This window comes from Erythrolamprus reginae, chromosome 2, assembly GCF_031021105.1.
Source record: "Erythrolamprus reginae isolate rEryReg1 chromosome 2, rEryReg1.hap1, whole genome shotgun sequence".
NCBI lineage: Eukaryota > Metazoa > Chordata > Lepidosauria > Squamata > Dipsadidae > Erythrolamprus > Erythrolamprus reginae.
Window position 1 is genome coordinate 223,927,965 of NC_091951.1, and position 13,692 is coordinate 223,941,656.

Here is a 13,692-nt window from a genome sequence, read left to right on the forward strand (position 1 = left end):
AACCTTTAAAAATATAAATCCTCATGCTGTTGAAACAGAGTGATGTCAGCAAGTCTGACTAAAGATGTTTTAGCAAATGAAATGGAAAATGCAAAAATCTTTAGCCCGGGATTCAGTCCTCGGGTAATCCACCAGAGATTTTTCTTCTACACGCCTCATTGTAATTAAAGGCATTTCTATGCTTACTATCTGAGTTGTTCATGTCCTGTGGTCATGCCTGCTTGACTCTAAGCCAGCTTTAAAAACCCTGCCCAATATATATAACTATATACTGTATTTGTTCGTAAGGGCTTTTTGACTCATTTTTACCAGTACTACAGTTGATATAGCTGTTTGAACATAACTGGTTCAAAATCCAACGTGTTTTATAATTACATTTTTTTTCTTTCAAAAATTCCTTTTTTGCTCTTTGCTTTCCTTTCTTGAGTAATAATTGGAATTCCACTGATTCTCCAGTGACCTGAGAGAGAAGAGTTGTATCCCCAGCTTCCAAGCAGCTCATAGCTTAAAATAGCTCAAGTGTTACTTTTAAGATATAAAACACAATCCATGTTAGCATTCAATGGGTTATTTATATGGGGAAAAGAGACTGAGCAGCTGCAAAGAACCTAGCCAAGTTGTTCTAAAATAATTTCTCCCAGCAGGAATAGGAGGCGGTAACACTGGCAACTGTCGGGTAGGCAAAGCAGAGATGCCACCAAAGGAAGCAGGCAGGGTAAGGCAAAGCTGAGAATTGAAGTGGGTGAAATTGAGGAGAAGGCATCTTGTGGGCAACACCCAACATTTGTAGGTTCCTGGTTTGGATCCACACTTCATTTTGGCACATGGCAAAGCTATGCGCAAACCCTGGATCAGGTTTTCCACGGAAAATGGGTGGTTGAAGCCCCTGGTTGGGCAGTCTCATCTCCTCTTCATTATGGTTCCTCCTGCCCTTGCCTTGACCCAGCTAAACCAGGGGAGCCCAAAGTGACTTCTCCTTCCGTAGTTTGTACTTGGAATGGACAGCTAAAGAGATTTCCCCACCTAGTAGGGAAAAGAAGCCAGCAGTGATTACTGTGATGGGTTATGGCTGAGGACTAATGGATCTGGTCATGAGAGAATGACTCTGCCATAAGCATACACATTGTAGGCAGTTCTGCCTCTGTGATGGTACGTGCAGCTCCATAAAAAGCTTCTTTAACTTTGCCGCATTGGAACCCTTAGAGCCTTCTATGTCATTATTTATTTTTGTTGGCCTCTGCATCAGTGATAGTAGATTAAATGCTGTTAATTGTAAGTGCATAACTACACAGGGCTTCCCAATGGGGGTGGTTACACTGCACAATGAATGTACTTTCTATCCCTGCTACAGATTTCTTTGTCGTGTGCTAATTCTCTCGTGGGCCATATTCCAGACAGGAGAGGTGTAATGGTAGCATCAGGCAAATCCCAACTGGGATCAAAATAACCATTGAAACAAAAACAACCTGGGTTTTTGTTTTGCAAGAAAAAGTTATGACACTGTAATATTTTTCCTGTCTATTTGTTTTCATGCCAATAATTGTGTTTTTTTAAAAAAATTATTTATCCCAATATGTATAAACAATTTAGTAACTTACCACCTTTTTAAAAAACGTACCATATGAGCTGCTCTTCCCATAACCCACCTTTTATCTATAAACAAATCCATAAAATGTTGTCAGCAAAAATCCATCAAAGGTTGCCAGAAATTTAAAAATATATATTTTAACCTTGATAAAATAAACCATTTATATTCCTTTTTTCACCTCCAGCAATCTTCATCTTAAGTCCCTTCAAATGATGACCTAGAACTTGATTCCTTTTCATTTTTTCTTTGTCCCTTCTTACAAAATTCTTCAGAACTTTAACAAACCTCTTTTCTAAATCCAGTATAGAAAAATTATCCAGTTCACCCTTTGATTTGTTATTTATATATCTTTTAGTTGGTAAGACATAAACTGGTTTCTTTAGTATGTCCAGTACCATCTTTTTCCATGTCATTTTTATCTCCTGTCATTTTTTTAATCAGCTTTGAAATCAGTCTCAATCAATCAATCAAGTAATACTTGTTTCCTGTTCTGTATCATCTTCTAAACACTATCTACAGAGAGTAACCTTAAAATTAACTTCTGTGTCCATAATTCAAAAATATCCTTCAATAGGTTCAAACCTAAAATGTTTCATTTCATTTGCATTAGTAAGCTGAGTTAGGAGGTTCGTTTTAAATTTATTTATTTAATTGGATTTGTATGACGCCCCTCTCTGAGGACTCAGGGCGGCTCACAACATATACAAAAAGCCAATAGTAAAATCAATCCCATTAATAAACCTAACTTTAAAAACTTCCATTAACATTCATTCAACAAATCATACTTAAAACATTCATTGGTCAGGGGGAAGATGTAGTAATCCCAGGCCTGGTGGCAAAGATGAGTTTTTAAGTTCTTTCAGAAGGCAAGGAGGGTGGAGGCAGTGCAAATCTCCGGGGGGAGCTGATTCCATAGGGCCAGGGCCCCCACAGAGAAGGCTCTTCCCCTAGGTCCCACCAGCCGACATTGTTTGGTCGACAGGACCCTAAGGAGACCAACTCTGAGGGACCTCACTGGTTACTGGGACTCGAGCGGCAGAAGGCGGTTTCGGAGATAGTCTGGTCCTATGCCATGCAGGGCTTTATAGGTCATAACCAGCACTTTAAGTTGTGTCTGGAAACAGATCAGTAGCCAATGCAGTCCGCAGAGTGATGACGAGATATGGGCATGTCTTGGAAGGCCCAAAACTGATCGTGCGGCTGCATTTTGGACGATCTGAAGTTTCCGAACACTCTTCAAAGGCAGCCCCATTGTAAACCTTACTTCTTTCTTCTCCCCTCTAATGCCCAATTTTTAAAGTCTATCCACTTTTTAAAAAGAATTCAAAAGAATAGCACTTTCCCAAAAGAAAGATTCTTTGTATTTCATCCCAAAACCTTATTTCAAATTCATCTGGTCCCTCAGACTGTTTGTAATTTTCAGAAACCAAAGTTTTAATCACCTTTTTCTTTTCATGTCATTAAAAAAGGTCTTTAAACTGTATTTTAAAAATTGCCTGCTAAGTATTGAAGGAAACAGCCTGTGCTATAAAACACGTGGATCGAAAGATCCTAACAGCTTAAAACCAATTAAGAAGCAATGTCTGGAAGTGATTAGAAAAGGAAGTATACAAACTTAGTGTTTCAAAGGCACTGACTGTGGTTTGAGCAAGTTGGCTATTTCCTCACCTCCCAGAGTGCTAAACCCACTAGCACAGTGTTTCTTAATTATTTTCTGTTGTGCCCCCCCAGGAAGAAGTAAACATTTCAGCCTCCCCCTCCGCTGGGACGATTGTTTGCAATATTCAGCACGTTTTTGCTGAAAAAACAGTTTATCAGTGTGATTGGGGTGTAATGTGTTTAAGTGACGCCTTAATTTATTTGGCTTCATGGTGTCCGCTGCCAACATTTTTAGACATAGTAGGCATCCCGGTCTTTCTTTGTCTCCCCCCGTAGTCACAGTGAAGCCAAACACTACATACGCTTTATCATCTTATCTTTTGAGAGACTTACAATTGTCACATTATCTCCGTCCCTCTCCTCCTTTCTTTTCAGCCCTGTTAAATATTTTCCCACAATGTCACTTCATATCTCTTACTCTGTGCTGTGTGCTATTTTTTGGTGCAAAAAACCCCTAATCCCTGTGGCAAAAAAAGAATGTTTCCCAGGGTGATGTCCCCCTCCAGCCTTGCTCCACGCCCCGCCAGGGGCCCCCGCCCCACTATTTGAGAAACACTGCACTAGCGTTGTGCAGTCTTCTTGAGAGCAATTGGCTGGAGCACTTATGCATGATCTCTGTTCCTCTTCTTATCCATAGAGGAATTATGAAGAGCTGATTTACTCGCCAGCTCTTTCTTCCACTGCAGCGATCAACTCTGCTTTTTGCAGTGTTATCTTCAGTTCACCATTTTTTCCCTTGGAAATCCCCAATAATTTTTTTTATTATTTATATATGCACTAGGTCTAAATCTGCACCTCTGAACAATGATTCAGTTGAACCAAGAGAAGAAACTAAAGATCCCATGGATCCCAGTTACTCATTTATGGATTTCTATGCTGCTCTTCACTATAAATATTTTCACAAGTGATAAAACAGTAAAGTTTTGTTTCACTCTTGACTCTGTCCCAATTGCACCTGCAGTTTTAAATTCCTCTTGTACCGCCCTCATGGTAAATAATCAGTCATTCCATCAATGACAAACTGTCCATTGTTGGGGATGAGATTGATTGCAGGTTCTTCCTCGTATCAACTTAAAGGGCTATCCTTGGGCCAACAGAAAATTATAATGGCATAACATTTGCTGCCCTACTGGTGATCCCTATCTTCCCAGAAGCACAATGCCAGCCTTTAGATCTACAAATGAAACTGTCCTTATTTACAATGTACAAAGCAAGTTGAGGACAAGGACTGGAGAATTCCTCCAGTTTATTTCTCTCCACTTCCACCAAAGGTCATTACTTGGCAAGAAAACATCTATCATCCACTCTACGGGTGGTATTCATGTACCTTCCCTATCAGTTCGTAAATGTGAGTGTGCGCACGGCCTTCTGCGCACTTCCACAGCGTCAAAAACATGACGTGCCCACGGGCCCCACCAGGCACGTGGGTTGGGCCACCCACAGTCAGCGCTACTGGTTCACCCAATTCAGATAGAACCAGCTGAATACCACCACTGATCCATTTTCTTTAACATTGGGGCTGGCAAGTGAAGTGAATTTTAACCGATATTTGGACCAGTGGGTTTAGTCTTCTATCAAAACTCACTTGGGCTCTGTGGGTGTACTAAAAAGCTTCTTGATATCAGCTGATGCATAGGCTCAATGTCATTCCAGAAGACCACTAAACCCAGGTTCAAAAGCAGCCGCTGTATTGTGCAATGAAGCAGCAGGGAGCTGATTTCCTCTGCCGCAGCAGCCCCACTTCTAGATGGTTGTTGTCCAGTGTTCTATGACATAACGGCCATATAAGATAGTGTTCAAGGACCAGAGGAGAACATGTCCCCACAGTAGTCAATAGTTGTTGAAAAGGGGGTTGCAGAGCATGTTTGCGCTATAATTAAAGTCAAGCGAGGAAAGGCTTAGAGATATGCAAGTAAATATTTCAGAGAAGGGGAGAAAGAAATATGACAACCGAGGAAGAGTCATAGAATGTGGTGGAAATTGCTGTTCATTTATCTGCTTTCCTCCTAGTTTTCCTTTCCTTGAATTCCTTTACTCCCATCCCTTGCCCACTGCCTCAGTTGTGACAAATGTCTTGTGTTGCGATCATTTCCATGCAGGAAACTGATGTGAACATCTAAAATAAAAGTGGGCAGTCGAGCATAGGGTACCAGCATGAGATTCAGCATGGATTCCAGTCAGGAATGAGTTCTACCATCAGCATTAAGACGTTTTTAATTATTTTTTAATGGCACAATTTTCTCTCAAGCGTGGCACTAGAAATACAGCATCACAGTATAATTTTGGATTTTTTTATTTAGTGAAATGGTCTATTCCCTGAAACACTACGAGATGGCCAAGTAGAGGGTGAGGATGGGGAACTATTAGCACAGTGTTTCCCAACCTTGGCCACTTGAAGATATCTGGACTTCAACTCCCAGAATTCCCCAGCCAGCGAATGCTGGCTGGGGAATTCTGGGAGTTGAAGTCCAGATATCTTCAAGTGGCCAAGGTTGGGAAACACTGTATTAGCAGGCATAGTTAAAGGAAGAGCCGTGTGGCTAAGTGAAGGGCAACTACGGGCAAGCAATTTCTCTCCTGCCACTGCTTCCATCACTGTCACATGTAACAAATGCCTCTTTTGCTGTACGTGCCATGGAAATCCCATCACTACTGAGGCTACTTGTGGCAGAATAAGTGTGTGTTTATTTGTAACATGTGACAGTAAACTTGCCGTTTCTCTCATGGAAGTGGAATATATATGAAACCTTCAGCATGTGTGCAGGGTCACTGTGTCTTTTCTTCCCCCTCTTCTGCCCCTTGTGCACTGTATGATATATTTTTGTAGAATTATTTTCTTCTTGTGGTGAAATTCTTAATACCTGTGGAATGTTCAGTTTCAAGAATTTTAAAATAAAACTGCAAAATGATAAAAGAAAATGACTTTTGTGTGCGGTACTTTTATTGGCAGAGGTATCCAGTTATTATAAACAGATGTGTTGTCTTTTCCACCCTGGATTCATCCAGATGTGCTAGAGTCTAGACCAGAGGTCTTCAAACTTGGCAACTTTAAGACTTGTGGACTTCAACTCCCAGAATTCTCCAGCCAGCTAGAGAAGAGAATTCTGGGAGTTGAAGTCCACAAGTCTTAAAGTTGCCAAGTTTGAAGACCGCTGGTCTAGACCAGTATTTCTCAACCTTTTGTCACTTGTGGCCCCCTTCGAACCTTGTTTTTCTCCTTTCTTTCTTTGTTTGTTTGTTTGTTTGTTTGTTTGTTTATTTATTTATTAGATTTGTATGCCACCCCTCTCCGTAGACTCGGGGCAGCATGCAGTCACATCCATATCCCTTTATCATATATGGACACAAAACAGTATCTGTAATATGTTACACTTCGCTATTCTGGGGCCCACGTATCATGGACCGTGTTACCTAATATTTTTTTACCTGTGGCTCCCTTAAAACATCCTAAAGCCCCCAAGAGGCCCTATGCCCCCTCCAGTTGAAAACTGCTGGTCTAAAAGACAGCTTCCACAGTCCACACGAAGTTCAGCCACTGGCTTTATAAATGAAATTATGAGAATTGCATAATTCCCCTGTCCAGAGAAAAGAGCAGTGCTTGATAAGAGTGAATGTCGACTTCCGAGCGGGGCTTGGTCGATGCGGAGCTGGTGAGTGAACCGCTGCTCTCCCAGCACGACTTTTATTGCCTTTAAGTATAAAATCAGATGCTCAACTTGGAGGGGAGGGCGTCGTAAGAGGTGGTTATGCTGTGCCCGGTGTGAGAATCGCAAACTCACATCGGAACAAGCTTTTAAAACTGCCAGGACCGGGCAAAAAAGAAGCCAGCGTTTTTGCTGGTCCGGAGACATGGCCACCCCGTAAACATCAAGGAGGGAGTGAGAAGAGATCGGTGAGCCTCAGCATTTACATTAAAACAGTATACTTCGAATTCCGGAGCTTCTTGTATGCTTGAAATAGTCGTGGGAAAGAGAAAGAGAAAGACAGAGGAGCTCAAAGTGAAATAAGCGGCGATTGAAAAGTTTGAGCGTCAGGAGAGCTAAGATACAGCGTGCGATGACAGGAGGTTCAGGTGTGTGATAAGAGAGCTGGATCGAGAGACGGAGCAGAGGTGGATTGAAAATTTAGAAGACTAGCGGTGGATGATACCGGGGGGTGACGCGAGCTTAAAGATCGACGAAGAAATACTGCAACAATTGGAACACCAGGTGAAATAGGAGCGGTGAAAATTGAGAACTTCAAAATCTTTCCGGGTGTGAGTATTCGTAGCGGATGTTACGTTCATATGACTAAGCTTTTCTCTCCCCCGGGAGATAGATCTACGGAAGCAGGAACAGCCGGAATATAAACAGCGTCTCGGAGATCCGCATCATTCCAACTTATTTATTGTGCTTGCGCTTGTCTTTTGTTTACCCAGCTACTTGAACTCTTGAAAGGTATAAGAAGATAGAACTTTAAAGGAACAGGATTACCATTCGGATTTCGATCTAACAGGTTTCAGCTTGACAGGACTGGCTTCACTACTACTACAGCAGATCTTCTCATAAGAACTTTGGAAAATTATATGAAATTATTAGACGTTAAATTACAACCTTCCAAGCCTTAAATAATAACTGTGGGACTACTATAACTATTCATTTTGAACTAATCTGGCTAAAATTATTATTGGAACTAAGAAATATTAATTGGACAATACATAAGATTGGAAGAAGATTAAGGACAGAGACTGGATCGGAATACATTTAGATGAAATCAAGGTTATTGCTGTTAATAATTAACAACCAACAATACTTCCAATCAATCCTAATTAACTAATGAATTAATTAATTGACTAATTGATGTAATGTCTTGCTGAATCTATATTATATCTGCACTACTTAGACCCTCATCCCTAAAAAACTGTCTTATATATAATACTCTATAAGGATTGACTTAATTAATTATTAAACTATTTAACTATTAACTATCTAACCATTAATTAATTAATTGTATATTAAACATTGATTAAGTATTAAAGTGTTAAGTATTAAGTATTAAATATTAAGTATCAATCATCAAACTTAAGTTAGAATAAGATAGGTTAAGTTAGATTATGTATTGATTAAGTATTGAAACATTTATAATAATTGAAATTACTATCTCTCCCCTTTCTATTAGATTTATTCATTTTGACATCTTGTTCCTCCCTCCCACTTTATGACTAATTAGCTATTAAGTATATTGACAATACCCCACTCTATTTTTATCTGTGTTGGATATATATGCTATATTAATTTGCAAAATTAATTGTATAGATTGACTAGATTGATCGGTTATATATTGAATTAACTGTTATAGAATTAATTTGATTGATCAGATATTGACTAGATTGACTAGATATTGAATTGACTATTAGAAGGTTATAATATTAATATATACAAAAATCTATTACAAATGGCAACTCAACAAACATTAACTAAATCGATGAAAAGGGGTAATCTAACTTTATTATCACCAGCTGTGCAAAAATCCTCTTCGACCTCCGACATCGCTACAGGAGAGAGTAAAGATCAGGCCCCCTCATTACAAAGCCTACAAAACTCCTTAGACAAAATCCAAGAATTTATGGTAAATTCAAACCCAAGAAACTATAATTAAAAACCACCAAGAGACACAAAAAAAATTTGAGGAAGTAAATGAAAATTTTGCCAAATTTAATAATATAATAGAGGATGTTAAAAAAACAGTAGACAGACAGGAAACTAAAATACAACAGGTGGAAGAGACAACCGAAGCGAATAAGTTAAGACTAACCAAAAACGAAGAAGAACTCAGAAGGGTAAATAAAGATTTGGAAGGGGCCATCGCTCAATTGGAATTCGAAAAAGCCTCTTTTTACCTTAGATTACAAAACATACCCGAAGAAAAAGGGGAAAATTTGTTTGCTACAGCAGTGGAACTTTTCGCTGAAGAATTAAAAATAAATGAAAACGAACTAATTAACCATGTAGACGAAGTATATTGAGTGCAAACTAACTACGCACGTCGTCACCAACTCCCCAGGGAGGTCCACATCAGATTCACTAAAAAAACCCTGAGAGATGAGATATACAGGAATACTAGGGGGGTCCTATCGTATAAAGGAAAGGACATTATTGTACTGAAGCAAATACCAAAAAGAATTAGGGAACGAAGGAGGGACTATCATTACTTTACAAATAAATTAATAAAAAACGAGATACAATTTAGATGGTTAGTCCCAGAAGGGGTGATGGTAACGTGGAAGGGGAAGAAAATAAATGTAGAAACATTAGAACAAGCAGATAAATTTATTTTAGAACATCTGAAAAAAGAAGGGGAAAGCAGCACAGAACTAGAGACAACAAGCCAAGAGGAGGGAGAGATAGAGGAAGAAAGAACAGATAAGAATAGTAAAGGGGAAGAGGGAAAAACAGAAAACCACAGAGAACTAAGAAGTAGCAAAAGGGCAAGATAGTTGATAAAGAATGAACAAAGAAATTAAGTTATTTTCGGTGAATATAAATGGAATGAACTCTCCTCAAAAAAGAGGACAAATATTTACAAAATTATTAAAACAAAATTTGGATGTAATATGCCTTCAGGAAGTCCATGTAAAAAAAAAGGATAAGAAAGTATTGGAATATCCAAAACTGGGAAAGCTATTTACATCCCTTGCAAACGAAAAAAAAAGAGGAATTGCACTATATGTTAAAACCTGGCTAAATCCGAAAGTAATTGATAGTGATGAAGAGGGTAGAATACTCGTTTTAGAAATTGAAATTAACCAAAAAAACCCAAACCTAATTGTGATTTATGCCCCCAATAAAGATCAAAAATGCTTTTATAAAAAGTTGTATCAAAAAATAATAAAAATTAAAGAAGGAAATATCTGTGTGATTGGGGACTTTAATATAATAATAGATTATGACAAAGACTATAAGGGTAAAGAAAAGAATAAAAAGAAAAAAGTATTACCAGAAGAACTCAAAGACATTATAGAGGAATTCAAACTAAAAGATTCATGGAGGGAAAGACACAGAGATGAATGTAAGTACACGTACTACTCACACACCCATAATTCATGGTCCAGAATTGACATGATATGGACAAATATAGAGTTACAACAAGAGATAATATCGGCAGAAATAGAACCCAACTTTTGGGCAGACCACAACCCAGTAAGCATTATAATTAGAGGGAATCAAACTAAAAAAATAGATGGACAATGAATATAAAAACCATACAAGAAAACAAATATAAAGAATCTTTAAATAAAGAATTAGATATTTTTCTAGAAAAAAATTGGAACAAAGATACAACCATACAAAACATATGGGATACAACCAAGGCTTATATTAGAGGGATAACAATTGCATACACTAGCAAAAAAAATAAAGATAAAAATAAAGAGATGAGAGAAAATCAAAAAGAACTAGAACAAATAGAAGCCGAATGGATAAAATACCCAAAAAAAGTGGAACTAAAAGAAAAAAGAGATGTAATTAAACATAAGATAAATTTGATAGTGCAGGAGGAAATAGCCCAAAAAATTAAAAGTGTAAAACAAAACTACTTTGAGCATGCAAACAAACCGGGAAGGTGGCTCGCCTACAAAATTAAAAAACAGAAAGAGAAAAAATATATCCAACAACTAGAAGATGAAAGGGGAGAAAAACAAATTGATATAGAAGAGAAAAAAAAGATAATTCAAAACTACTTTCAGCAGCTATATAGGAAAGATGATATAGAAGAGGAAGAAATAGACCAGTATTTAAATGAGACAGAATTACCTCAAATATCGGAGAGTAACATAGATAGGATGGACAAAAACATAACTATGACAGAACTTGAGTTAGCAATCAAAAAACAAAACAATAACAAAACCCCGGGAGTAGATGGAATACCAGCCGAATTTTACAAAGATATACACGAGCCAGTCAAAAAATTACTGTTACAGATGCTAAACAAAGTGCTAGATAAAGGAGCAATGCCTGAATCCTGGAAGGAAGGGTTAATAACATTAATATCAAAGGACCCAGAACAAAGACACTCGATAAAACAATACAGACCAATTGGATTGCTGAATTCGGATTACAAAATTTTTATGACAATATTAGCAGAAAGGTTCAAAGGGATAATCAATGAAATAATACATTCAGATCAAAACGGCTTCCTACCAAACAGAAACATTAAAAAATAATTTGAGAAAGATAATAAATATTCTAGAACATTACGAAGCGAACCCAGGGAAAAATTTGGCTTTAATATTCCTGGACGCGGAAAAAGCATTTGATAACTTGAATTGGAACTTTTTTATTAACCAACTGATCAAAATGAAATTCAAAGAAAAATTTATAAGAGCAATTAGGACGATATATTCCACACAATCAGCAAAAGTTATAATAAATGGTCAATTAACGCAGAATATAAAAATTGAAAAAGGAGAGCGACAGGGATGTCCGCTGTCCCCATTAATATTCATCCTGGCCATAGAAATTTTATTAAAACAGATAAGGTCAAATAAAAATGTTAAAGGGTTGAATTTGAAGGGGCAGGAATACAAGATTCAGGCTTTTGCCGACGACCTAGTATTCAATATAGAGGATCCTATAGAATCAGGCGAAATTTTACTAAAAGAAATTACAGAATTTGGCAAAGTAGTTGGACTAAAAATTAACAAACAAAAAACTAAAATATTAACCAAAAATTTAACAAATACAGAGAAGAAAACATTAGAAGAAAAATTAGGCCTACAAATAGTAAAAACAGTTAAATATTTGGGAATAAAACTAACGGCAAAAGCAACTACAATAAAAGAAGATAACTATACGGCTCTAATAAAAGAAATAAAAATGAAACTAGAAAAATGGAATAAACTGCCTATTTCATTCATAGGCAGAATATCAACAATTAAGATGTCCATCCTACCCAAAATATTATACCTATTCAGAACGATCCCAATTACACTATGAAAAAGTTTCTTTCAAAAATTGAACAGAATGATTACAAAATTTGTCTGGGCTGGGAAAAAACCTAGAATCAGAATTCAATATATGCAGGATAATATTAAACAGGGAGGATTCGGGCTACCTGACTTTGAGACATATTACAACGCATCAGTTATGGACTGGCTGAGAGAATGGTTCAAACTAGAAAACAAAAGATTATTAATACTAGAAGGACACGATATGAGAATTGGGTGGCATGCTATCCTATGGGAGAATAAAGAAATAACACATAGTTACTTCCGACAGCACATAATTAGGAATTCACTATACACAACTTGGAAAAAAAATTAAAAAATGTATTATCATCATATTCCAAAATGGTACTCTAGTTTAGAGGCGACGGTATACCCAAATTCGAGAGAGCTAAACAAAATGCTAAATTATTACCAAACATTAGGAAAAAACGGGAAATTAAAAACAAGGGAACAATTAGAAGAAATTGGAATAAAAATTGATTGGTGGACATACAATGTAATTAAATCAAAATATCAAGAAGGGAAAAGAAAAGAGATACAAATAAAAGAGATAGAATTAGATAAGATAATTTTAGGCCAAGATAAGAAAATGATTTCCAAAATATATAGATATATGTTACATTACAAAATGGAGGACTACATCGTTAAAAACAACATACACAGTTGGGGCAGAAATTTTGGTTATAGTATAAATTTAGACAAATGGGAAACAATTTGGACCAAAGACTATAAAATAACGAGATCAACAGCTTTTAGGGAAAATATATATAAAATGTTCTACCGGTGGCACCTCCCACCGGCAAGACTAGCACAAATGTACAAAGGAATAAATCCCAAATGCTGGAGATGTAAAAAAATGGGGACCTATTACCACATTTGGTGGACCTGCCCAAAAATTAAAAAATGTTGGATTAAAATGCAGAACTGGATAGAAGAGATATTACAAATGAAAATAAACAAAAAACCCGAAGCCTTTCTCCTTGGAATCATAGACCAAAAAATAGATAAAAACAAATATTATTTACTCATACATATATTGACAGCAATTAGAATAGCAATAGCCCAACAATGGAAGCAACCCGAACCCCCAGACGACGATTTGATAATAAAAAATTTTTTAGATTGTGCTGAATCAGATGCACTAACAATTAAATTAAAAAACAAAGAAGACTCCGAACATGATAAAACTTGGAAATACCTTTATAATTGGTTCAAGAGAAGAAATAAAACTCAAAAGAAAACACAAGACTAACAATACTTTATATCCTTTTTATTACATAGGAAAAATTATAAAAGATATATATACCAAGTCTTTTATAAAGAAAGATTTGCATAATCTTAAAGAAATTAAACATGAATGAAAGAAGGCGGATAAGAAAAAAATAAATGATTTAAAGAATAGTGACAAATGCTGAGGTTATAACACGCTTCACCAGAAAATAATTTAAAATCAAAAATCAAA